The 23,424-nt window shown below is 43.9% G+C and overlaps 1 protein-coding gene across 8 annotated transcripts in view; it reads left to right on the forward strand.

The window, feature by feature from the left end:
- Positions 1-2,761: 2,761 nt before the first annotated feature.
- LOC137368959 (teneurin-3) overlaps positions 2,762-23,424 on the forward strand; it is an 891,767-nt gene continuing 871,104 nt past the window's right edge. For 7 of the 8 annotated variants that reach the window (XM_068029332.1, XM_068029334.1, XM_068029338.1 and 4 more), the window contains exon 1: positions 2,763-2,974. The gene's annotated coding sequence lies outside the window, so the exon portion shown is untranslated. Of the gene's footprint in view, positions 2,975-23,424 lie in introns of all 8 variants that reach the window. The other variant, XM_068029337.1, reaches the window with a different exon arrangement.

Below are 23,424 nucleotides of genomic sequence, written 5' to 3' on the forward strand. Positions count from 1 at the left end.
GCAGCCTCAGCAGCGGCCACATCTATTGGTGAGAGGTGGGCTACAATCCTCGATTGGATGCCAGTCTCAGCGGCGGCTCTGTAATTGACTGCCACCAGTAAAATCCCACCCTGAGTCCCACCGTCCGTGCGGGCTGGGGACCTACTTTCGGTCCCAATGGCAGGACAACCTCTGATTTGGTAAAATTCTCACCCAGATGTCTGCTGGATGCTGGGGAATGGAATCAGAGAGGCAGTGAGCAGGGACAAAAGTAGCAGTAGCCTGTAGGCATGCTGTTCAATCCTTCCACTGCTCAACTAAAAAAATGCACAAAAAGAGGAAGACCTGTGAGGGAAGAAAGAATAATGGGGAAAAGGAGGGAGCATATCCTTAAAACACAAACATATAATCCCCCATATTATATATAATCACACATACATTTTTATATCGGGATCACAGCAAGTTACAATAACAACAGCTTATATTTATTTGGCACCATTAAGTTATAAAACATCCCACGGTGCTTCACAGGAACATTATAAAACAAAATAATGACACTGAGCCACAAAAGGAGATATTAGGTCTAATGACTAAAAGCTTGGTCAAAGGGGTAGATTTTAAGGACTGCCTTAAAGGAGGAAAGTGAGGCGGAGAGGCATAGGAAGGGTATTTCAGAGCTTGGAGCCTAGGCAACTGAAGGTGTGGCCATCAATGGTGGAGCAATTAAAATCAGGGATGCACAAGAGGCCAGAATTAGAGGAATGCAGATATCTTGGAGGGTTGTGGGGCTGGAGGAGATTACAGAGATAGTGAGGGGCGAGGCCATGGAGGGGTTTGAAAACAAGGATGAGAATTTTAAAATCAAGACATTGCTTGATTGGGAACCAATGTAGGTCAGCAAGCACAGGGGTGATAGGAGAACAGGACTTGGTGTGAGATAAGACATGGATAGCAGAGTTTGGATGACTTCAAGTTTATGGAGAGCAGAATGTAGGAGACCAGCCAGGAGTGTATTGGAATTGTCAAGTCTTGAGGTATCAAAGGCAGGAATGATGGCTTCAGCAGCTGATGAGCTGAGACAGAGGCAAAATCGGGCAATCTTAGGGAGGTGGAACTAGGCGGTCTTAGTAATGGCATAAATATGAGGTTGAAGCTCATCTCTGGGTCAAATGTGACACCAAGGTAGTGAACAGACTGGCTTAATCTCAGAATGTCGCCAGGGAGAGGGATGGAGTCGGTAGATAGGGAATGGAGTTTGGAGTGGGGACTGAAAACAATGGCTTCAGTCTTCCCAATATTTAATCGGAGGAAATTTCTGCTCATCCAGTACTGGACGTCAGATTAGCAATCTGATAATTTAGCAACAATGGAGGACGCAAGAGAGGTGGAGGTGAGGTAGGGCTGGGTGTTGCCAACATACGTATGAAAACCAATGCTGTGCTTTCGGATGATGTTGCCGAGGGGCAGCATGTAGATGAGAAATAGGAGGAGGCCAATGATAGATCTTTGGGGGACACCAGAGGTAACGGTGTGGGAGCAGGAAGAGAAGCCATTGCAAGGGATACTCTGGCTACGATTAGTTAAGAATGGAACCAGGTAAGAGCAGTCTCACCCAGCCAGACAATGGAGGATGGTGTGGTCAATCTTGTCAAAGGCTGCAGACAGGTTGAGAAGGGAAAGTTTTGTCACATAGAATGTCATTTGTGACTTTGATAACTAATCACTTGTGATGGTTTGCTTACCATGTTATACAGTTATTTGTTCCTGGAATGCAGGTGGTGCTGGCAAGGTTGACCTAATGGCCTGAGGGGCATTAGAAGTTAACCACATACTTTGCATCTGGGATATCCCAGAGGCCAGACTAGTAAGGGTGGCAGGTTCTGTGAAGAGCTCAGCAAACCTGTTGAGTTTCCACAATGATCCAGCAGCTTTTTGCACTCATTTTCTTTCTTGGTGCCAGCCTATAAATGACCAAATTTATTGAATTCAATTTCACAACTTGTCATGTGAGATTTGAACTTCTATCACTCAGCAAACTGTGCCACTTTCCAACATATAGTCTCCATATCCAAAAGTACGTACAGCAGAAATATATTGGTTTAGCGGTCTTTGGTACTGAGCTCCATACAAGGGGAGCACAGATGGAGAATTCGGGCATGGGAGACCCACAAAATGTGAACTCATAACCTCAACTTTCAACAGTTGTGCTTTGGAAACAGTGGTGTTTCCAGCGCGGAAACTGTGCTGGCGTGAACAGATTGTTAATGGGGAGATTCTCACTGCAATAATTTAAGCCCCAAAGGCAACCTCCAATCATAACATTAAGAAATAACAGGCGATATTCATTTGACGTTTATTGGGGACTTGGCGCTGGCACACGGGGGTTAACCAGAGCACGGGGCTGCAAAGCCTTAAAGTGCCATATATATGTATATATTTGGTGTTATTCGTAATTAGCTGCACCCCGACACACGATAGCTTAAGAAAACGAGCAGAAAACCAATATTCACCACCAAGTTTATTTATGGCTGACCCCTTAAATCATTGCATCGTAGATGCACTGATTGGACACAGCATGGGAGGACGGGCGCTCTGCATCAGCTTAGCCAGGCAGAGGCGTGTGTGTGTATGTGGAAGCTCGCAGCCCGCTCACACAGTGAACGGCAGCACCTCCGACAAAGCTGAACCCAGCCGCCTTCATCAACCAAAGGGAGGGTTCGTTCCGGGGGCACGGCAGCAGAGATCGGCCGCACTGATGGGGACATTTTGGCGATGAGCTTTGCGAGCGAGGCTGTGTGTGTGTGTGTGGCGTGGGGTGGGGGGGAAGCCTGCTGGCCCCAGTTGCTAGGTAAGGTCCTGTGGCGGCGCTCTGCCATGTGTGCTTGTCAGTGAACTGCACAAGGATCAGTCGCTGGAGCCGGCTCCATTCACACAACACTGTGAGCTGTTCAGGCACATCGCGGTCCTGGAGCTGCTCTCTCTCTCTGCATCTGCTGTGAGTATCTGTGCGTGCATCCTTCATCTGCATGCCACAAAGGGGGAATATGAGGTTTTATTGGATATGTATTTATAAACAGTTTTTTTTTTACAAGCAGCTTTTACAATTACTTAGCTGTGTAAAATGTTTAACGAGCATGTTTTCGAAATTGTCCTTTCGTGCAAGCCTGGAAGGTTTGCTGAATGAAGTTGTGAGACTTTTAATCGTTTTGCAAACTTTGTGTTTTTTTTCTCTCTCTTTCCTGTGTGGCTTTGTGTGGGTTTGAGGTGCCCGAACAGTGAGTGAGGGGCGAGTGTTCCACAGGCAGGGAGAGAGCTTGCTGCCCTGTGCAGCCTGACAGGAGAGTTTGTATTGAAGAATTAGCTGGGGGGGAGGGGGGCGAGACGTTGTTTTCCCCCAGCCATTGCGGGCTTTAGTGTGATTTATTTATACTGCCTCTTTGGCCAGTTGTTTCCGGAAGTAGCGATGTATTCTCTCAGACACATGTTATTCCACCTTCCTGATTACTCATTTGTGATTCACAAACTGGCTTTTTCTTGATAAAACAGAGCCGCACAAAGCGCTTTTTGTCTTTATTCTAAAGGAAAACAATGGAATTATTTTGACTGGTGTCTGGGGTTCTTTACCCGCGCGGGTGTAAAGTGGTTGAAGGGGGGGGGGGGGGGGGGGAACAGGTCATTGCATGTGGTGTTTGGGATTCCTTTCATCAGCCTCTTTGAATGGCTGCAACACAACAACAAAAAAAGCAACCCAACATTGACTAGCGGTCCAGGGTCAATTTCCCCCACAGTTATTCGGTCTCTGGAAAGGGAGTTTGTGCAGAATGCTTTTTCAGCTTTGTTACTATCATTTGCAATGCCTGCTCCCTCTCTTGGACACACGTTAAGCAGAAGTTTGCCACGCAAACGCTACCTATGCAGTTTCCGAACTGTTGCATGCGGCCAGAAGGTCGCAGTTTCCACATGTGCCCTCGCTCACTGGGACTCACTCCTCTTTGTACTTTTGTTTGAATGAAACGGCCGGTTCTCACACAACAGGGGGCAGGGCGATAGAAAAGGGACATCACATCATTATCTTTGGAAATGGTGCTTAATGTTCTATCTTTGGTTATTAAGTTTAATGGGGAGGGGAAAGTATTGCTAACTGTTAAGACCAGGTGAGAAAGGTGTCTAGGGCTCCCTCTCAGCCTTCACCTGGTCTTACCTGTAACAGGGTTTAATTTTAAACATACCATGTTTTTCGCTCCCCCTTGGTGAATCCTTGTTCACCACTTTCCAATTGTAAGGCAAAGAAACCAGCACAAACAGGTTTTCTTAGGGTTAAAGAAGAAAGGTTGAAATTTATTAAACTTAAACTCTAATTTGGTTGATGACTAAGGATACACGACGTGCCCACGCTAGCATGCATACACAATACACACATGCAAATAGGGACGGAAAAGAGCAGAAGAAAAATAAAGTGGAAAACTTCGAGGCAATATCTGAAGTAATCTGAAGAGTACTTGATTGTAGGTAGTTCTTGCTTTCGTTGGGGCCCAGTATTTTTCTTAAACCTTGTTCACTGTAGAAGACTTTTCTTTCTTGGGGTTCATGTGTCTTCAGTGGATTCAGAGACTTGTGAGAAAGAGATCTTCTCAGGCCAGCAATTGGTCATGTGACTAGCTGGTCTAACCAGTCCTGGCCCCTGTGGATTGCATCACCCCAGCAGGCCCTAGAATGCGCTTCCCCACCCCCTCACTGTCCAGTGATCAACATCCATTGTGGGTTTAATGTGTTAGGGAATGGTCCTTTTTCTACACAGGCACCGTCTGTTAGTATGGAAATGTTTTTTTACAGGCATGGCTGATCTGCTCAACAAGTCATTTCCTCACTCCAGCACTAGTTAAAAATCAATGTTCATATGACAAAACCAATGTGCCTCATTCTTGACAGGTGGGGGGGGGGGGGGGCCTGCATGACACTAACTATGACCCTCGTTGGCTGTGATGTGAATAGGGAGGTGGGTGGTCGCTGGATGTACTGAGGAGGAGACTGGATGAGTGTCCCCTTGGCCTTACTGTTACCACAGTCCCTTGTACAAGTGCAGTCAGTAACACCGACTCTTCACCTCTTTCCTTCAGCGCCTTAAGATGGAGACTCGATACCGCCGCTTTGCTTTTGGATATACCCTGAACAGCTTCAGCTTCCTCCCCATTCCTCAGGACCGAACATCCGGCAATCTGCACTATCCCACTCGGGCTCCATTTCAAATTCCATGTTCTTTTTTCCCTTCCCGTCTCTCTCTGTGAAAGCTGCATCTAATTTAAATTGCCTATCCTCCGAACAAGACTGCGAGTCGTGACTTTCCACGACCCAAGTTGCAGAGAACCCAGGCGATTAAAGCAAGCCGCCACAATTCGCAAGTAAACCACCTTCCCATCTCACTCCCCATACTATTATTGGGACGGGAATAGCAGATCACAAGCTAATATTTAGTCTTAAGTGAAAAGGATTGTTAAATCCAAGTATACGAATCAAAAAAAGAGATGTATTTGTGCACAAAAGCCTGGGCTGACACATGTTTTGTAAGGAGTAAGCGCTCATTTTTTTTTCCCAACTATAAAATAGTCGCCCAACAGGTTAGTGAGATTTGGAGTGTGAGCCAAACATTCTGAAGTTTGGTGTGACTGCAGCGAGATCAGAAAAGTTGAAAAGTAGCAGTAGGAGGAGACTTAAAAGTTTGAGCGGCGAGGTGTTGTTTAGTTTTATTTTTAAGGGCCGAGGTGACCTGTAAACTGGGACGGGCTTCCAACTTTACATCAAAAATAACGGGCAGTTTCACCGCCCCGAGGTTCATTCGATTGAACAAACTGATCTGTTCACCGCTCTTGTAATTTCCAAAGTGCAGTTCGCCTGAACCCAGCAATCTGCACGCTCATTTCTTTCTTCTGTTGAAAGTCACCCAACCTAGTTGTGGTGGTGCTATTAATGAACGGGTTGTTGTAATAATATTTAAAATGTCTTTGAAGAATTGAACTTTAAAAAAAAAACACGCAGGGACACGTTTTCTTTTAACTAATCAGGTGGCGTTGAAAAAGTTTAGATTCATGAGATATAGTCGCGGTAAAGGGAACCAATGCTAAAAAGGCAGAAACTACTGGAAATGTTCGACTGGTCAGTTAGCATCTAAAAATAAATTAGGTAAGAGGTTTTTGTGCTTCCTGAAGTCATTTTCAGATGCCTTACAATAGGTAGGGAATACTGTGGAAATTAAGTTTGTTCAGATCCTGAGCACAGATCCCTTATTTTAAAATCTTCAAAGCAGCTTGATGAGATAGGACGATTCGATGTTCTATTTCCATGGAAGGCAATCTATGGATGTATATTTAAATTTTGGGGAAGTAAAGCAAGTTGGGAATGACTTTTTTTGTAGGTTTTTGGTGACTTGCATTTTTCCTGACTGGAAATTTACACCTGAAATAATTGAGAGTTAATATAGGTGATCACAACTGATGAACTTCAATTTAGGAGAAAATGATTGAAGGATTTTCCTTTTTTTCGAGGCATTTCAAGTTTTGATGTGTAACTTAAGACTTTTCTGTTATATAAGGTACAATTTCTGATTACCAGTCTTTATTTTCTTTGGTTTTGGTGCTTTTTGTAGTCATTTACCAGTTGCAGTAAAGTTAAGTGTAATCTGAGCTTTCTGTTTTTATTCAAACTCAGGGCAGAATTGCAGTTTCTGAAGTAAGTTTGACAATGTTACTGCTTTCGATGATTTGGGACAGCCCAGAAAGGAGAAATTAGCGTCATACTGCACCAGCTAACTGGGTTAGTGCTAGACAGCAGGAGAAACAGGACCTGTATTATGTGGGGTGCAAAGTTTGTCTGTGTGAAAAAGTTGACCCTGTTGCTATTTCCAGTGGAGCAGTGATAGATATTGTTAGGGCATTTTTAAGTGTTCATCAGCATTACAGATTAGAAACAGTTTCATACAATACCTATGACTAATAAAAGGCTTTATATTTATATAGGCGAACATAATAAAGCAGGAATAAATTTTATGTGTAGATGTTTTTGTGCAGTACCCTAGGGACTGATTTTCTGCCATATTTGTTGGAATAGGGCAGAGGTAAGTAAAATTTTGTGTGAAATTACTCTTCTTTGCCCAAGAGGGTAAGGTAGAAGGCATGAAGTTGAGATTTTGATATGCCAGTGCAAAGTCATAGGAACAGACAGGGAAAGTAAGTCAATCTGTCCTCAGAACTCTACATATCTTCCAATTACACATCTTGGCAGCAAGGTATCCAGCAGAGAAGGTAGGAGGAAGAAGGGTACCTCTGTAAGTGATGTAACTTTCTTACATAAAGCATTCAGCTTCGATGCTGAGTGCAGCCTGGACTCTCGAGTTAATGATGTTTGCTGGTGACCTATATGCTGATGCAGTCTGAATTTACCGATCAGAGAACTGTGGACTGCTCTGAGTAATGGTGAGTAGTGAGTCAAGATTGTTTTCTGACTGAAATGCAGACAAAGTGAAGGGCAGGAGAGCCAATCTGTCCCCAATTACCCTATTGGATGCGCTGCTATCATTTATTTTTCATGGAACATGGGGATAAGCCAATATTTCTTTTGTACTGTGTACATTAATGCAAGGATCATATAAAATTCTCCCACCTTTCCTGAGATTTTCAGCAAAAATAATTGGATCTGCAAACAGGCTTTTTATTGTGCAAATGTAGCAGAGATATAGAAGTATGCTGTGCAGCCGAGGTAAGTGACATTGAATTTGGGGATATACTGATCCATAAATGTTTTTGAGCAGATTTTGACTTCACCTCATGACTTAGTGGGTACATTTATTTATATGTTATGCTACCAAGCAATACAGATCTTGAGGGTCTCCAGGCTTGATCCCTTTTTCTATCCCGAGTAAAGTAATATCAACCAGCACAGGGGTGAGAATACTGCAGTTATCTTCAATTAGACCGTCTGGGGTGGAGGGAAATTTTTCTCGAAGTCCTGCCCCTGATGGCTAGCCAGCGAACTGTCTTTGTGTTTGTGGGAATCAGGCAAGGGTAGGATCAGGCTCAGCTCTGTTGTCCCCTGTTGTCGATTAACCTGTCACTGCTCAGTGCCGACACTCGAGCACAGCTACTTAGGGAAAGTGCAAGAGGACTGCTGTGCCTGTGGAACCGTAACCCCAGCATTAATTGCTGACAAGAGGAAGGAATAAAACTGGGGAAAAAATGATCACTTTTTTTCTGTGTGAAATTTTGGTACATTGTGTTTCTGATAGACTAATAATTGATCCATGTACAAAGGAGTACTGCAGCTGTAAAGTCTCTCCCCATTGCACAGTGAGCCAGGAGAATAGAAATTTCAATTAAAAGGGGAAAGGTTTACCCATCATTACTCAGATAATATGCAGTAGGATAGTGCACTGACTTCTTAACTCTTAGAGTAATGAAATTTCTTTGCATCTCACAGCACATTTAAATTGTTTTATATTTTGTTATTGCAATATGAAAATAAGTGCTAGTGTTGCACCAAGGGAAAACACTTAAACATTTCTTACCTTGTGGTGTGTTGGATTCAAACGGAATGAAGAAACAGCACCATGTGAAAAAGAAGCAACTTTTACCCCAAATGCTTTCTGAAAAAAATGGCAACCAGCAAAATTCAGCCTTAATTATCTAAAAGTCTTTAATTTATAACTTTTTCACAATGTCCCTTGTAAATTTTCTAGTCTTTCATCTTCCCTAAATTTTGCTGTTATTACTTAATATGTCAGATTAACATGAAAAATCCTTCCAAAATGTCGGCGTACCTCATGCTATGTTGTTATTGTCCTGTGAGTTTTAATTGCAGGTTTACATTTCAGTTTTGATTGACCGGTAAGGACTCTTCGTTTGATATTTTGTCCATTTACTATCATATCCCTGAAATTTAGGTTTTACCTGCACATTAATAGAAATCTGATTCTCAACCACCACCCCCCTTCTTTTATTCTGAGTAGTTTCATTATGTATCCTTGCTTATAATGAAGATTAATGGTTTTGTGCACAGAAATGCTTTGGAGGGCTGTATTCATTGTGAATGCTGAGTGCTATACTTGTAATCAATTTCAAATGAGCTGCTCTGTTATTCGTTAGTCTCTATCCAAACGGGTGTTATTAGGCTGTATTAACCTTGTTGGTGATTGATTGAAGCACTTCTGCATATTAAGATGCCATTTGTTGGAGGAGAAGGACAGGAGATGCTGAAGAGGATTTGAATGCTTGCAGCGACTCGCCATTGTTTTTAGCTTGTTCGTTCCTGAAAGTTTTACAATTTAGAGTAAATGGGAACTAGATAAGGACAGCACTGAGCCTTTGTGAAAGGTCTATGTTGAATCCTGAGTGGTGTCTTGATGCTATTACAAGATGGTTCTTGTAATAGCAGCTAATGGCAACAGAGTGAATTCAGCAATTAAAAAGGGAAGTGGCAGGGAATGGATGGAGCAAAGGGTTAGAATACTACCCTTTCACCTCTGAGACCTGGATTCAAATTGAGGCTATTGAAGGGATAAAGTCTTCTTTCTATCAAGAAGAAACCTGCGTGAATTTAATTTGAGTGGCTTCATTCCTAGTTCTAGTGGCCGGAGAGTGCAAAATCACCCTTGAATTTGTTACTAAGTTTGATGGCCTCATTTAAGCTGCTTTTGTTTTGGCACCCAGTTTAATTCCAATGTCTGGCGACTGGCATCCAGGAACCAGTTCCCACAGTTACGTTACGACATCCAACTTCGTCATCTCCACAGATTTGTTCAACCAGTTTTTTTTTACTTGGGTGTGGGAATTAAAACAGTACCAATATAAAGATGGAAGATGTGGAAAATGCATTAGAGGACATGGACTGCTGTGCTTTTGAGGTCACATGACTGAGGAAGTACAGAGAGCTTGACTCTGTAAATTTGTGTGGTATCTTAGTTGAGGGATACTTGATGCTGAAACTGAGCAAAAAGTTATCAAAATGCACCCAATTTCCCAGAATTAACCTTTGTCACCACAATTGACATAAACATGCTTTATCCTTTGCCCCAAAAACACAGAGTGCCTTTTTTTTGTCAGGATAAATTGCCAACCTTATCTCTGCAGTTTCATCATACTAATCACACTCGTGATAGGGGATTCAATGGTAAGGGGTACAGATAGGTGTTTCTGTAGCCACAAGCGAGACTCCAGGATGGTATGTTGCCTCCCTGGTGCTCGGGTCAAGGATGTCTCAGAGCGGCTGCAGGACATTCTGAAAGGGGAGGGTGAGCAGCCAGAGGTCGTGGTCCATATTGGTACTAACGACATAGGCAGGAAGAGAGATGAGGTCCTGCAAAGTGAATATAGGGAGTTATGCAGAAGGTTAAAAAGCAGGACTTCTAGGGTTGTAATCTCAGGATTACTCCCTGTGCCACATGCTAGTGAGGGTAGGAATAGGAGGATTAGGCAAATGAATGCGTGGCTGAAGAGCTGGTGTCGGCGGGAGGGCTTCAACTACTTGGATCATTGGGATCTCTTCTGGTGCAGAGGTGAACTGTACAAGAAGGACGGGTTGCATCTAAACCGGAGGGGGACCAATATCCTTGCGGGGAGGTTTGCTGGTACTACTCAGGAGGGTTTAAACTAGTCTTGCAGGGGAGTGGGACCCAAAGTAGTAGTCTCTCCAATGAGATAGTTGAGGCAAATGTAGAGGTTAAAGCAAGCAAGTCCAGTAGGTAGGCCGGGCAGGGGCAGGACAGGGAGCGTGGAAGGTCTGGTAGGCTGAACTGCATTTACTTCAATGCAAGAAGCCTTACAGGTAAGGCAAATGAATTCAGAGCATGGATCGATACATGGGAATGTGATATTGTAGCTATTATGGAAACATGGTTGAGGGATGGGCAGGACTGACAGCTCAATGTTCCAGAGTACCGATCCTTCTGGCGTGACAGAGGTGGAGGTAAGAGAGGAGGGGGAGTTGCATTATTGATTAGGGAGGACATAACGGCCGTACTTAGAGAGGATATCCCGGGGGGAATGTCCAGCGAGGCCATATGGGTAGAACTTAGAAATAAGAAAGGGGTGATCACTTTGATGGGATTATACTATAGGCCCCCCAATAGTCAGAGGGAAGTGAAGGAGCATATATGTAGGGAAATCACAGATAGGTGTAGGAATTATAGGGTTGTAATAGCAGGTGATTTTAACTTCCCTAATATTGACTGGGACTGCCTTAGTGCTTAGGGATCAGATGGGGAAGAATTTGTTAAGTGCGTCCAGGATAGCTTTCTGAAGCAGTATGTGGATAGCCCTACTAGAGAAGGGGGTACACTTGACTTCCTCTCAGGAAATGAGGATGGGCAGGTGGTTGATGTGTCAGTGGGAGAGCACTTTGGGACCAGTGACCATAACTCTATTAGTGTCAAGATAGTTATGGAAAAGGATAGGACTGGTCCTCGGGTTGAAGTCCTAAATTAGGTGAAGGCTAATTTCGATGGCATCAGACACGAACTCTCAAAAGTTGAATGGGAGAGGCTGTTGACAGGTAAAGGGACGTCTGGCAAGTGGGAGGCTTTTAGAAGTGAGATAGGAAGAGTTCAGGGCGGCATGTTCCTGTTAGATGGAAGGGCAAGGCTGGCAAGTTTAGGGAACCTTGGTTGACTAGGGATATTGAGGGTCTGTTCAGGACAAAGAAGGAGGCATATGTCAGGTATAGGCAGCTGGGATCGAGCGAGTCCCTCGAGGAGTATAGGGGATGTAGGACTACACTTAAGAAGGAAATTAGGAGGGCGAAAAGGGGCCATGAGATTTCCCTGGCAGATAAGATAAAGGAGAATCCTAAAAGATTCTAAAAGTATATTAAGAGTAAAAGGGGAGCTAGGGAGAGAGTAAGTCCCCTTAAGGATCAGTGTGGCAATCTATGTGTGGAGCCATGGGAAATGGGCGAGGTCTTAAATGAATATTTCTCGTCCGTATTTAACATGAAGAAGGTCATGGAAGCTAGCGAGTTCAAGGGAGGGAACACCAATATCCTGGAGCAAATCAACATTACAAAGGTGGAGGTGTTGGAGGTTTTGAAGCGCATTAAGGTGGATACATCCCCAGGGCCTGACCAGGTATATCCTAGGATGCTATGGGAAGCAAGGGAGGAGATTGCTGGGGCCCTAACAGAGATTTTTGTATCATCGTTAGCCACGGGTGAGGTACCGGAAGACTGGAGGATAGCTGATGTGCCTTTATTTAAGAAGGGCAGCAGGGATAAGCCAAGGAACTACAGGCCAGTGAGCCTTACATCAGTGGTGGGAAAGTTTATTTATTTATTTAGAGATACAGCACTAAAACAGGCCCTTCGGCCCACCGAGTCTGTGCCGACCAACAACCACCCATTTATACTAACCCTACAGTAATCCCATATTCCCTACCACCTACTTACACTTGGGGCAATTTACAATGGCCAATTTACCTATCACCTGCAAGTCTTTGGATGTGGGAGGAAACCGGAGCACCCGACGAAAACCCACGCAGACACAGGGAGAACTTGCAAACTCCGCACAGGCAGTATCCAGAATCGAATCCGGGTCCCTGGAGCTGTGAGGCTGCGGTGCTAACCACTGCGCCACTGTGCCGCCCATTATTGGAAGGGATTCTGAGAGACAGGATTTATATGCATCTGGAAAGGCATAGTCTGATTAGGGATAGTCAGCATGGCTTTGTGCGTGGGAAATCATGTCTCACGAATTTGATTGAGTTTTTTGAGGAGGTGACCAAGAGGATTGACGAGGGCAGGGCGATGGATGTTGTCTACATGGACTTCAGCAAGGCCTTTGACAAGGTCCCGCATGGTAGGCTGGTCCGGAAGGTTCGAACACATGGGATCCAGGCTGAGCTAGCAAATTGGATACAAAATTGGCTTGGTGATAGGAGGCAGAGGGTGGTCGTGGAGGGTTGTTTTTCAGATTGGAGGCCGGTGACCAGTGGCGTGCCGCAGGGATCGGTTCTGGGCCCTCTGTTGTTTGTCATATATATTAATGACTTGGATGTGAATATAGGGGGCATGATTAGTAAGTTTGCAGGTGACACCAAAATTGGTGGTATAGTGGACAGTGAAGAAGTTTGTCTAAGATTACAACAGGATATAGATCAACTGAGAAAGTGGGCAAGGGAGTGGCAAATGGAATTTAATGCAGACAAGTGTAAAGTGATGCATTTTGGGAAGTTAAACCAGGGCAGGACATATACAGTGAATGGCAGGGCCCTGGGGAATGTTCTTGAGCAGAGAGACCTTGGGGTGCAAGTACATAGTTCCCTGAAAGTGGCAACACAGGTAGACAGGGTAGTGAAGAAGGCATATGGCATGCTTGCCTTCATCGGCCGAGGCATAGAGTACAAGAGTTGGGACGTCCTTTTACAGTTGTAACGTTGGCTCGGCCGCATTTGGAGTACTGTGTGCAGTTCTGGTCGCCGCACTACAGGAAAGATGTGATTAAATTAGAGAGGGTGCAGAAAAGATTCACAATGATGTTGCCTGGTTTGGAGGGCTTGAGCTATAAAGAGAAATTGGATAGGCTAGGTCTGTTTTTCCTGGAGCGAAGAGGCTGAGAGGAGACATGATAGAGGTATATAAAATTATGAGAGGCATAGATAGAGTAGATAGCCAGAGTCTGTTTCCCATGGTAGGGGTGACTAAAACTAGAGGGCATAGATTTAAGATGAGAGGGAGGAGATTTAAAGGGGATCAAAAGGGTAAATTTTTCACACAAAGAAAAGTGGGTATCTGGAATGAGCTGCCTGAGGAGGTGGTGGAGGCAGGAACAGTAGCGACATTTAAGAGGCATCTGGACAGGTACTTGAATGAGCAAGGCATAGAGGGATATGGAATTAATGCAGGTAGGTGGGATTAGTATAGATAGGCATTCTGGTCGGCATGGACGCGGTGGGCCGAAGGGCCTGTTTCTATGCTGTACGACTCTATGACTCTAATCAATCCTACCTGGAGTTTTAGCGGAAATTGCAGTTGAGAAATGTAATCAGTGTGTAAAATATCCATTATTTTCACAGTATGTTTCAAAGGAAAACTCTTGTATTAAAAAGAGTGACTGTAGGCCAGCAGTGGGGTATTACATTTACCCCTGAAAGCCCGAGTTGCAGCATTTGTTCTGACAGCAGTACTGAATATTGCGGTTGTTTGTTCAGCATTATAAGAGTTAATTCATGCCACTGAGTCTTAGTTTGACTATTCCTGAACAAATCACTCTGCCCACCATGGAAATCGCTGAATGGAGCGCCATGTCTAATCAGTAAAACTTGTTCCTCAATAGTTCAAGCCTGCATTTCATTCTATACCTTTAACTATATGCTTCAGAGATACATTAAGGCAATGTCTCACAGTGTATGTTTCGACTGCATTTAAGCACCATATATATTATATTGAAACAGGCTTTGCTTTTTGCGATTACTTACATTTATTTGGAATCTTTTCCAATACACCTTTAAGCATTCAATTCTTAAATCAGCCGTACATCGGATAGTACAAGAAAAGTGGAGCAACAGCCACAGGGCAGCAGTTAAAATGAAAGTGAACAGCCTGAATGTCTCTATTTCTTTTGGACCATTTTGCAATATTTTGTTAGCCCGTATTTTGTCAGCTGCAGTGAATTAATCTGTTGTATTTGATTTAACACCCTTTCAGAGGAAAAAAAGTTATTTTTCTCCACTGAAGGAAATAAAATGTTTTTACTGTGCCTACTGAAAAATTGTTTCATACCAAACATGAAGAACATGCCAAAAAAGAAAGTGTTATTGGTGACTGGCTTGACCCTCAGGGCTGAATTTTACCAGCCCTTTGGGGAAGAGTTCGGAGGAGGAAAGGCTGACAAAATGGCATGGGAGGACGTCAGGTGGCCTTGCCCAGCATCTTCCCACCGCTATACCATTTTGCCAGTGGCGGGACAGGTGGCAGACGGCCCACATGCCCAGAGCCCAATTGAGTCACTTAAGTGGTCAATTAAGAGCCGCTTCCTGCCTCCGTGTGCACTTTACTTGCATGGGGGAGACCGCCAGGTATACCCTGGCCGACTCCCAGTGGGCCCTCCTGTTCGGGCGGACCTTTTTGGGCATTATTTGGTCTATGGAGGGGGCCCCCACCCACAGCAACAGCACTGCCTGTCCTCAGCAAGCACCCGCCCACCCCTCCCCCCCGACCTCCGCTTGCTGGAGCCTGCTTGACTGGCCTCAGCACCCCCAGACCTCACTTACTTGACTTTGAGGGCCCACAGCCATCGATGCATCCTCATCCTCCAGATGCAGCCCCAGCAAGGGCCACCGCCTGTGGTGGCACTAGCTGGCTCTCTGATTGGGCCGGCAGCTCTTTGGGGCGGGCTGACGTCCTTAATAGGTACAGCAGCCCTGGGGGCAGCCACCAGCAAAATGTGGGTCCGGGACCTACCGTGCCCCAAAGCGGGACTGCACCCCCTCCCCCTGCCCCCTCCCCCACTTTTGGCCCCAGCGGTAAGGTGTCTGCTGTCACTGCAGAATTCTAGCCTCATTTTCCTCCTGGTGTCTATTGGTGTTTGCAGCATTCTTTAAATGAACTGTAATATGCTGGGTGGTTCAGAGAGAACAGCTCTTCTGTGAGATGGGTATGGTGTATTGCTCTTCAAATCCTTTCTACTGCAGCAGTTTAATTAACTTTGCAAAGGGCTGAGAGATAACTGAGTTTTGAAATTAATTAATTTCTAGTATCTAGGTATTTACTTTTGCAGATCAATTGTTTCATAAGCTTTGTTCACATTACAGTAATTTTACTCTAAAAAATGTCAGTAAAATGGATGTCAGTCAAACCTCAATGATTTTGCCTGACATTGGAGAATTCATGCTGATAGATCCTAATAATACATACTGTCAACCCAGGTTCCTATTGGTGATTATGCTTTTTCTTCCTCAGGCTGAGACTTCCTCTATTTCTTTTCAATACTTTCTCCCCTTAACCTTTCTTAATTCTCCTCCTGCACTTTGGCTATGAGTGTAGACTGACCCTCCACTCCCATGCGTTTCATAAACCTACCTCTTTAAGGAGCACTTGGCCATCTGCCCTAATCTCCTCTTATGTGGCTCAGTGTCAGATTTTGACACCTTGAGAGGTTTTACTATGTTAAAGGTGTCATATAAATGCAAATTGTTCATTGGATGTAAAATGCTTTTGGATGCCCTGAGGTTGAGAAAGGTGCTATATAAATGGAAGTTTCCTCTTTTTTCTCTGATTGGGGGAAAGTTTGATTCAGCTATCCAGTCATTGCCATTAGATCCAGAGTTTTATTCACCCATTTTTACTAATACCAAACTTTTGATAGAAGCAATTTTTTTTTCTATTTCTCCTCTCACAAATTTCTTTGGCAATTGTTTGCCCCTCTTTTGTTGGCACCTCGTACAAGTGGCTATTGCCCATGACCAAGTCATAATAGTGAGTGACAACAGTCACTTCCATCTGGGAGGTGTGGGGGAAACCATCAGAGCTAGGTGTAATCTGAGGACGACACACATACTTTCTTGGTTAATGATCAGAATTCGGAATTCTAAACCAGTTATTTTCCCTCTTTAAATAACTAAAGGCACAAAAGCCAATTGTGATTTCTCCACCATCACCCTGATTGAGATTATCGGGCTTAGCACAGACCAAGGATCAAATCTGGGAACTTCCTAGTCTATACAGATGAACTATTCATTGGAAAACTTGCGGAACCATTGTGGAGTGCGATTTCATTGATGGTTATTACTTACTGTTGAGGTGCACCTTTTTGTCTCATGGTTTCCCAATTAGTCATTCACTAACAACCAGTCTCAGAATGATTGCCTCTGGATATACTGGTAGCATTGCTATTAAGGTCAAGAATATACAGTTATGACTTCAGTGGCAAAAATGGTGATCTCTCCAGGATTTTTTTTTTCTTATGTCACACTGCCAGCTGCCTACTATGATAAAAGTTAGTTTCAAAAATAAAAAAACAACTTCTACGCTATAATGGATTTTCCAAGTATGAGATGAAAAGGGCAAATCACCTCTGCACAAATTCAGCATCAGTTAGTCTTTGTGGGGAAGTCTGATGAAAAATAGGATCTCTTACTGTTGGAAACCCATTAGTTTGGCCACATATCTTTTCAGGCATATGGAACTCTTGATGCTCTTACTTTGGTTTCAGCCTAGAGGTTAAGTTTACTTCTGAAAATCTGAACATTAATTCATCCAAGGTCGTTCTGATTTTCACTGGGTCCCAGGATTGCTGGAATGTACAGACCTGCTCACAGGAATGTGAACACCAGTAAGTTCACCAATAATCAGTTTGAGTTCTGCCAGGACTACTCCTGCCTACTCCTGCTCCTAGTTTGCATGTTTGTCTGTTCATAGGATCACTCGGTTCCAGACTTCATTGCAGCCTTGATCCAAACATGGATAAAAGAGCTGAATTTCAGAGGTGAGGTGAGGGTGACTCCCCTTGACATCAAGGCAGCATTTGACTGAGTGTGGCATCAAGGAGCCCTAACAAAATTGAAGTCAATGGGAATAGGGCAAAAGCTCTCACTGGCTGAAGCCATGCCCAGCCCAAAGCAACCTTAGGACATTGCTGCAGGAGTTTTTCAGGGCAGTGTCCTGTGCCCAATCACCTTCAGCTGCTTCATCAATAGTCCACGGATAATTGCCCAGAGTTCAGTTGAATTCATAATTCCTCAGATACTGCAGCAGTCCTTGCGCACATGCAACAAGACCTGGACAACATTCAACTTTGAGCTGATAAGTGGCAAGTAACATTCATGCCACACAAGTGCGAGGCAATGACCATCTCCAACAAAACCATATCTAACCACTTCCCCATGACATTCAAAGGCATTACCATCGCTGAATCACCCACCATCAACATCCTGGGAGTCACCATTGATCAGAAACTGAACAGGAACAGCCACATAAAAACTGTGGCTACAAGAGGAGGTTAGAGGCTGGGTATTCTATGTTGAATGACTCACCTCTTGACTTGCCAAAGCCTTTCCACCACCTACATAGCATAAATCAGGAGTGTGATGGAATACACTGCACTTGCCTGGGTGACTGCAGCTCCGACATTCGAAGCTCAATACCATCCAGGATAAAGCAGCCTGTTTAATCCACACGCCATCAACTATCTTAAACATTCACTCCTTCCACCACTGGCACAACATGGCTACAGTGTATAACATCTACAAGATGCACTGCAGCAACTCACTCAAGCTTCTTTGACAGCACCTGCCAAACCTGCTACCTCTACCACCTAGAAAGACAGAGCAGCAGGTGCATGGGAATGCCACCACCTGCATGTTCCCCTCCAAATCACACATCATCCTGATTTGGAACTATATCACCATTTCTTTATGGTTACTGGGTCAAAATCCTGGAAGTCCCTACCTAACAGCACAATGGGTGTACCTACACCACATGGACTGCAGCGGTTCAAGAAGACGGCTCACCAGCACCTTCTCAAGGCCTAATCGGGATGAACAATAAATGCTACCCTTGCCAGCAAACCCCAAATCCTGTGAATGAATTAAAAAAAACCTGCTTAATTGCAATCACTCAGGATAACCTCGCAGATTGCAATAAAAAAAATAGCTGTAGAATAGGACACAATAAATTTCAAGGCCAGGTCTGGTGCATAATAACCTTTATTTTCCAATATTTCTTACATCTTTTAAAGGTGATTGTAGTATAGCACATTAGAAATGAAAGAAAAATGCTTACGTCTCAAGTGATTTTTTTAATGCTTTGCAGAATTTCTTTTTGATGGAATCAGGTTATCGACCTCCACACTTTGCATTTACATCCTCTGCAGCTTGTGTTTGCACCTTTTACTGAAGAAACAATTTCTGCATCACTATTCTCTTTGCAAATTTCAAGATTGTCATCCATCAAAACAAAACGATCGAGCTCTGCCCCACTCAAACCACCAGGAACCCCTTCATCGGCGTCCTCAACTTCACCTGTGTCAGTGGGGGGATATTTAATATGCGAGTGGGTGCAATTGGGTGTGGGTGGGGTCAGGTTGGGGTTGGTGGGGGGGGTGGGGGAGAAGTTTAAATGGACAAAAGTTCTGAATGCACAGAGACGCCGGCTTCAACCACCTGATTCCTGGTTTTAGTAAGGCATGACAAGCAACGGGCAGCCAACCCACTCTCAGAGTTGGGTTGGCATTTTAAATATGTTAGTGGTGCTGGAAGTTTTGCAGGTTCTCCTTGTGCGGCAGAAAAGAAGGCAAGGGTCTTCACAGCCCACCTTGGCCAGGAGGATCAGGAGTGTTTCCTCCTGGCCCCTCAAGCTGTCCCCACCATCAGACACCCATACAACCCTCTCTTCCCACCGTGTTTAGGATTTGGCCCAAGGACAGGGTTGGGACCTACCCGGTCCTGCAGCCTCCTGTGAATTTCTCCCCACCCAACTGAAACAATACCCGTCAATCAGTTAAAACTCCACAGCATGCGAGGAAACTCAGACCTCTGGGTTTCCTGTGCACTACCAGGCAACCACCTGCTCCCAGCAGGTCAGCAAGTAAAAACTCTCCACATTGTTTTCACGTTAAAAGTGGTTTTAATGCACATTGACCAATGAACCCAATCAGACTGAAGGGTGAAAGCCTCAGATTCAAAGGTGAAAAGTATCGTTAAAGTGGGATTTCTGTGCGTCCACATTTGTAGATAAATGTGATTCCAATAAATTCAAAAGCTTTTCACAATAGGAAGAATAGAGAAAAGAATTAGACAATAGAAATAGCTAGTTAAAATGAGAATTACAATTAAGCGAATTGAAAATAAATGGCTCGGACTGGAAATACAAATTATTAACAGAACTTGTGTTCTGTGAGCCCGATACTTTGAGTCATGTCTTTCAATTTGCATCTTGTCCGAGCCCAGCAACAATACTGCACATGGTGTTATCTAAAACAGTGTCATCCACGAGAAAGCTCTGACTCAGCACAGATGTGGCTATGGTGACACCATATTAGATACGTGCAATGATTTTTAGAGAAAACCCCGCATACGCTCAGATTACAGGATAATGTACTTCACGTGTATGTTTACTCAAGCATCATTAATTAACCAAAAAATACTGACAGCAGTCACGATCATCAAAAAGCACTTGCACATTCTGCTTTCTATCTTAGTAGTTTATGAACAAGCACACTGAATGGTTAAAGTCAATATGCAAACCCCTCCCAAATATGGATTATGATACACAACCCAAAGATGGTGTCTATTAGTCATTTTTTTCTTTACTAATTAGAAATACGATTCGCCACATAGAACCATAGAACGAGGCCATTCAGCCCATTGTGTCTGCGCTGGCTGAAAAAAAACTAGCCACCCATTCTAATCCCACCTTCCAGCACCTGGTCCAGAACCTTGCAGGTTATAGCACTTCAGGTGCAGGTCCAAGTATCTTTTAAATGAGTTGAGGATTTCTGCCTCCACCACCGATCTGGGCAGTGAATTCCAGACACCCACCACCCTCTGGGTGAAAAGGTTTTTCCTCATGTCCCCTCTAATCCTTCTGCTAATCACCTTAAATCTGTGCCCCCTGGTAATTGACCTCTCCGCTAGGGGAAACTGGTCCTTCCTGTCTACTCTACCTAGGCCCTCATAATTTTGTACACCTCAGTTCAGTCACCCCTCAGCCTCCTCCGTTCTAAGGAAAACAACCCTAGCCTATCCAATCTTTCCACATAACTGCAACTTTCAAGCCCTGGCAACATTCTTGTAAATCTCCTCTGTACTCTTTCCAGAGCAATTATGTCCTTCTGTAATATGGTGACCAGAACTGTACGCAATACTCCAACTGTGGCATAACCAGCGTTTTATACAGTTCCAGCATTACATCCCTGCTTTTGTATTCTATACCTCGGCCAATAAAGGAGAGCATTTCATATGCCTTCTTCGCAACTTTATCTACCTGTCCTCCCACCTTCAGGAACTTGTGGACATGCACTCCAAGGTCTCTCACTTCCTCTATCCCTCTCAATATCCTCCCATTTATTGTGTATTCCCTTGCTTTGTTTGCCCTCCACAAATGCATTCCCTCACACTTCTCCAGATTGAATTCCATTTGCCACTTTGCCACCCATTCAACCAAATCATTGATACCATTCTGGAATCTACAGCTATCCTCTTCACTGTCAACTACACAGCCAATTTTTGTGTTGTCTGCAAATTGTCCAATCATGCCTCCCACATTTAAGTCCAAATCATTAATTATATACCACAAACAGCAAGTGACCTAACACTGAGCCCTGTGGAATGCCGCTGGAAACCGCTTTCCATTCGCAAAACATTCATCAACCATTACCCTTTGTTGCCTGTCACTGAACCAATTTTGGATCCAACTCGCCACATTCCCCTGAATCCCATGGGCTTTTACTTTTCTGACCAATCTGCCATGTGGGACCTTGTCAAATGCCTTATTAAATCCATGTAGACAACATCCACTGCACTACCCTCATCAATCCACCTTGTTACTTCCTCAAAAAATTCAGTTGTTAGTAAGACACGACCTTCCCTTAACAAATCCATGCTGACTATCCCTGATTAATCCATACCTTTCTAAGTGGCAGTTTATCATATCTCTCAGAATTGATTCTAATAATTTGCCCACCACCGAGGTCAGACTGACCGGCCTATAATTATTTGGCCTATCCCTCGCACCCTTTTTAAACAATGGTACAATATTTGCAGATCTCCAATCCTCTGGTACCTTGCCTGTATCTAGTGAGGATTTGAAAATGATCCTTGGAGCATCTGCTAATTCCGCCCTGGCTTCCTTTAGCAGCCTGGGATACAATCCTTCCGGCCTGGTGATTTATCCACTTTCAAAGATGTCAAACCCTCTAGTACTTCGTCTCTCATGCTTATTGTATTTAATATTTCACACTACTCTTTACCTAAAATGACTGCATCATCCCTCTCCTTTGTGAAGACAGAGACAAAGTACTCATTAAGAATCCTGCCCACATCTTCTGCATCCACACATTATTTACCTCTCCGTTATCTGCTTGTTCTTAATGTACTGATAAAACATCTTTGGGTTTTCCTTGATTTTACCTGCCAATATTGTTTCATGTCCTCTCTTTGCTTTCCTAATTTCATTTTTTACTTCACCCCTACACTTTCTATATTCCTCTAGGCTTTCGAAAGTATTAGTTTTTTTGACTGTCATAAACTTTTTCTGCTTTATCTTACCCTATCTGGTTCAAGATAACCAGGGGGCTCCAGATTTAGCAGTACCACCCTTTTTCTTAGTGGGGTCATGTCTACACTGTGCCCATAGAATCTTGCTTTTGAATGCCTCTCACTGGTTTGTCACTGATTCTCCTTCAAGTAGCTGTATCCAGTCCACTTTCGCCAGATCACCTCTCAGCTTTGTAAAATTTGTCTTCCCCCAATTCAGAACTTTTACTCCAGTTCTATCTTTGTCCTTTTCCATAATAATGCTAAATCTAACTGTATTGTGGTTACTATCTCCAAAATGGTCACCCACTGCTACTTCATTCACTTGCCCAGCTTCATTTCCTAAGATTAAATCTGAATTGTGATGCCTCTCATTGGGCTTGTTATGTGCTGGCTAAAAAAGTTCTCTTGAACATAGTTCAAGAATTTTGTGCCCTCGGTGCCCTTCACACTGTTTGTATCCCAGTTGATATTAGGGTAGTTGAAATCCCCAATGATTATTGCTCTATTGTATTTGCACTCAGAAATTTGCCTACATATTTGTTCTTCTATCTCCCTCTCACTATTTGAGGGTCTACAGTACACTCCTTTTTTATTGCTGAGCTCAACCCATATGGCCTCATTTGATGATTCATTTAGCATATCATCCCTCCTCACAGCTGTAATTGATTCTTTAACCAGTAATGCTACACCCCCTCCTTTTTTATCCCGCTCCCTATCCTGCCTGAAAACTATATACATCTGGATTTCCAATTCACCATATGCGGCTCGTGGCTAACAGCTTGGAAAGCTCTGAGATACAGGCTGTTTTTAGATGTTATCTTTCCATGAATGACTGGCTCGGTGTGAACGTGTGTTGCATCAGGACCCAGTAGATGAGAGTGTTAAGAAAAAGGTATTTGATTCAGTCCATTTTTGGCAATTCCACTGCTGAAAGACCTGACTTTATTGTTTGTGACATCTGGAATTGCCTTCCGAAACCTCTCTGCCTCTCCACTCTCTCTCCTTCAAGACCTGGTGAAGCTACAACACAGGACTCCATGCATGCTAAACAGTGGAAGCAACATGCTATAGACAGAGCTAAGTGACCCAAATGCTCTACAGTCCTGCCACATCCAATTGTGAATGATAGTTGTGAAATTGTCCACCAATAGGAGGAGGAGGCTCCATGAACATCCCCATCCATATTGACAGGAGAGCCCAGCACATCAGTGCAAAG

Source organism: Heterodontus francisci, chromosome 4 (genome assembly GCF_036365525.1).
Source record: "Heterodontus francisci isolate sHetFra1 chromosome 4, sHetFra1.hap1, whole genome shotgun sequence".
Lineage (NCBI taxonomy): Eukaryota > Metazoa > Chordata > Chondrichthyes > Heterodontiformes > Heterodontidae > Heterodontus > Heterodontus francisci.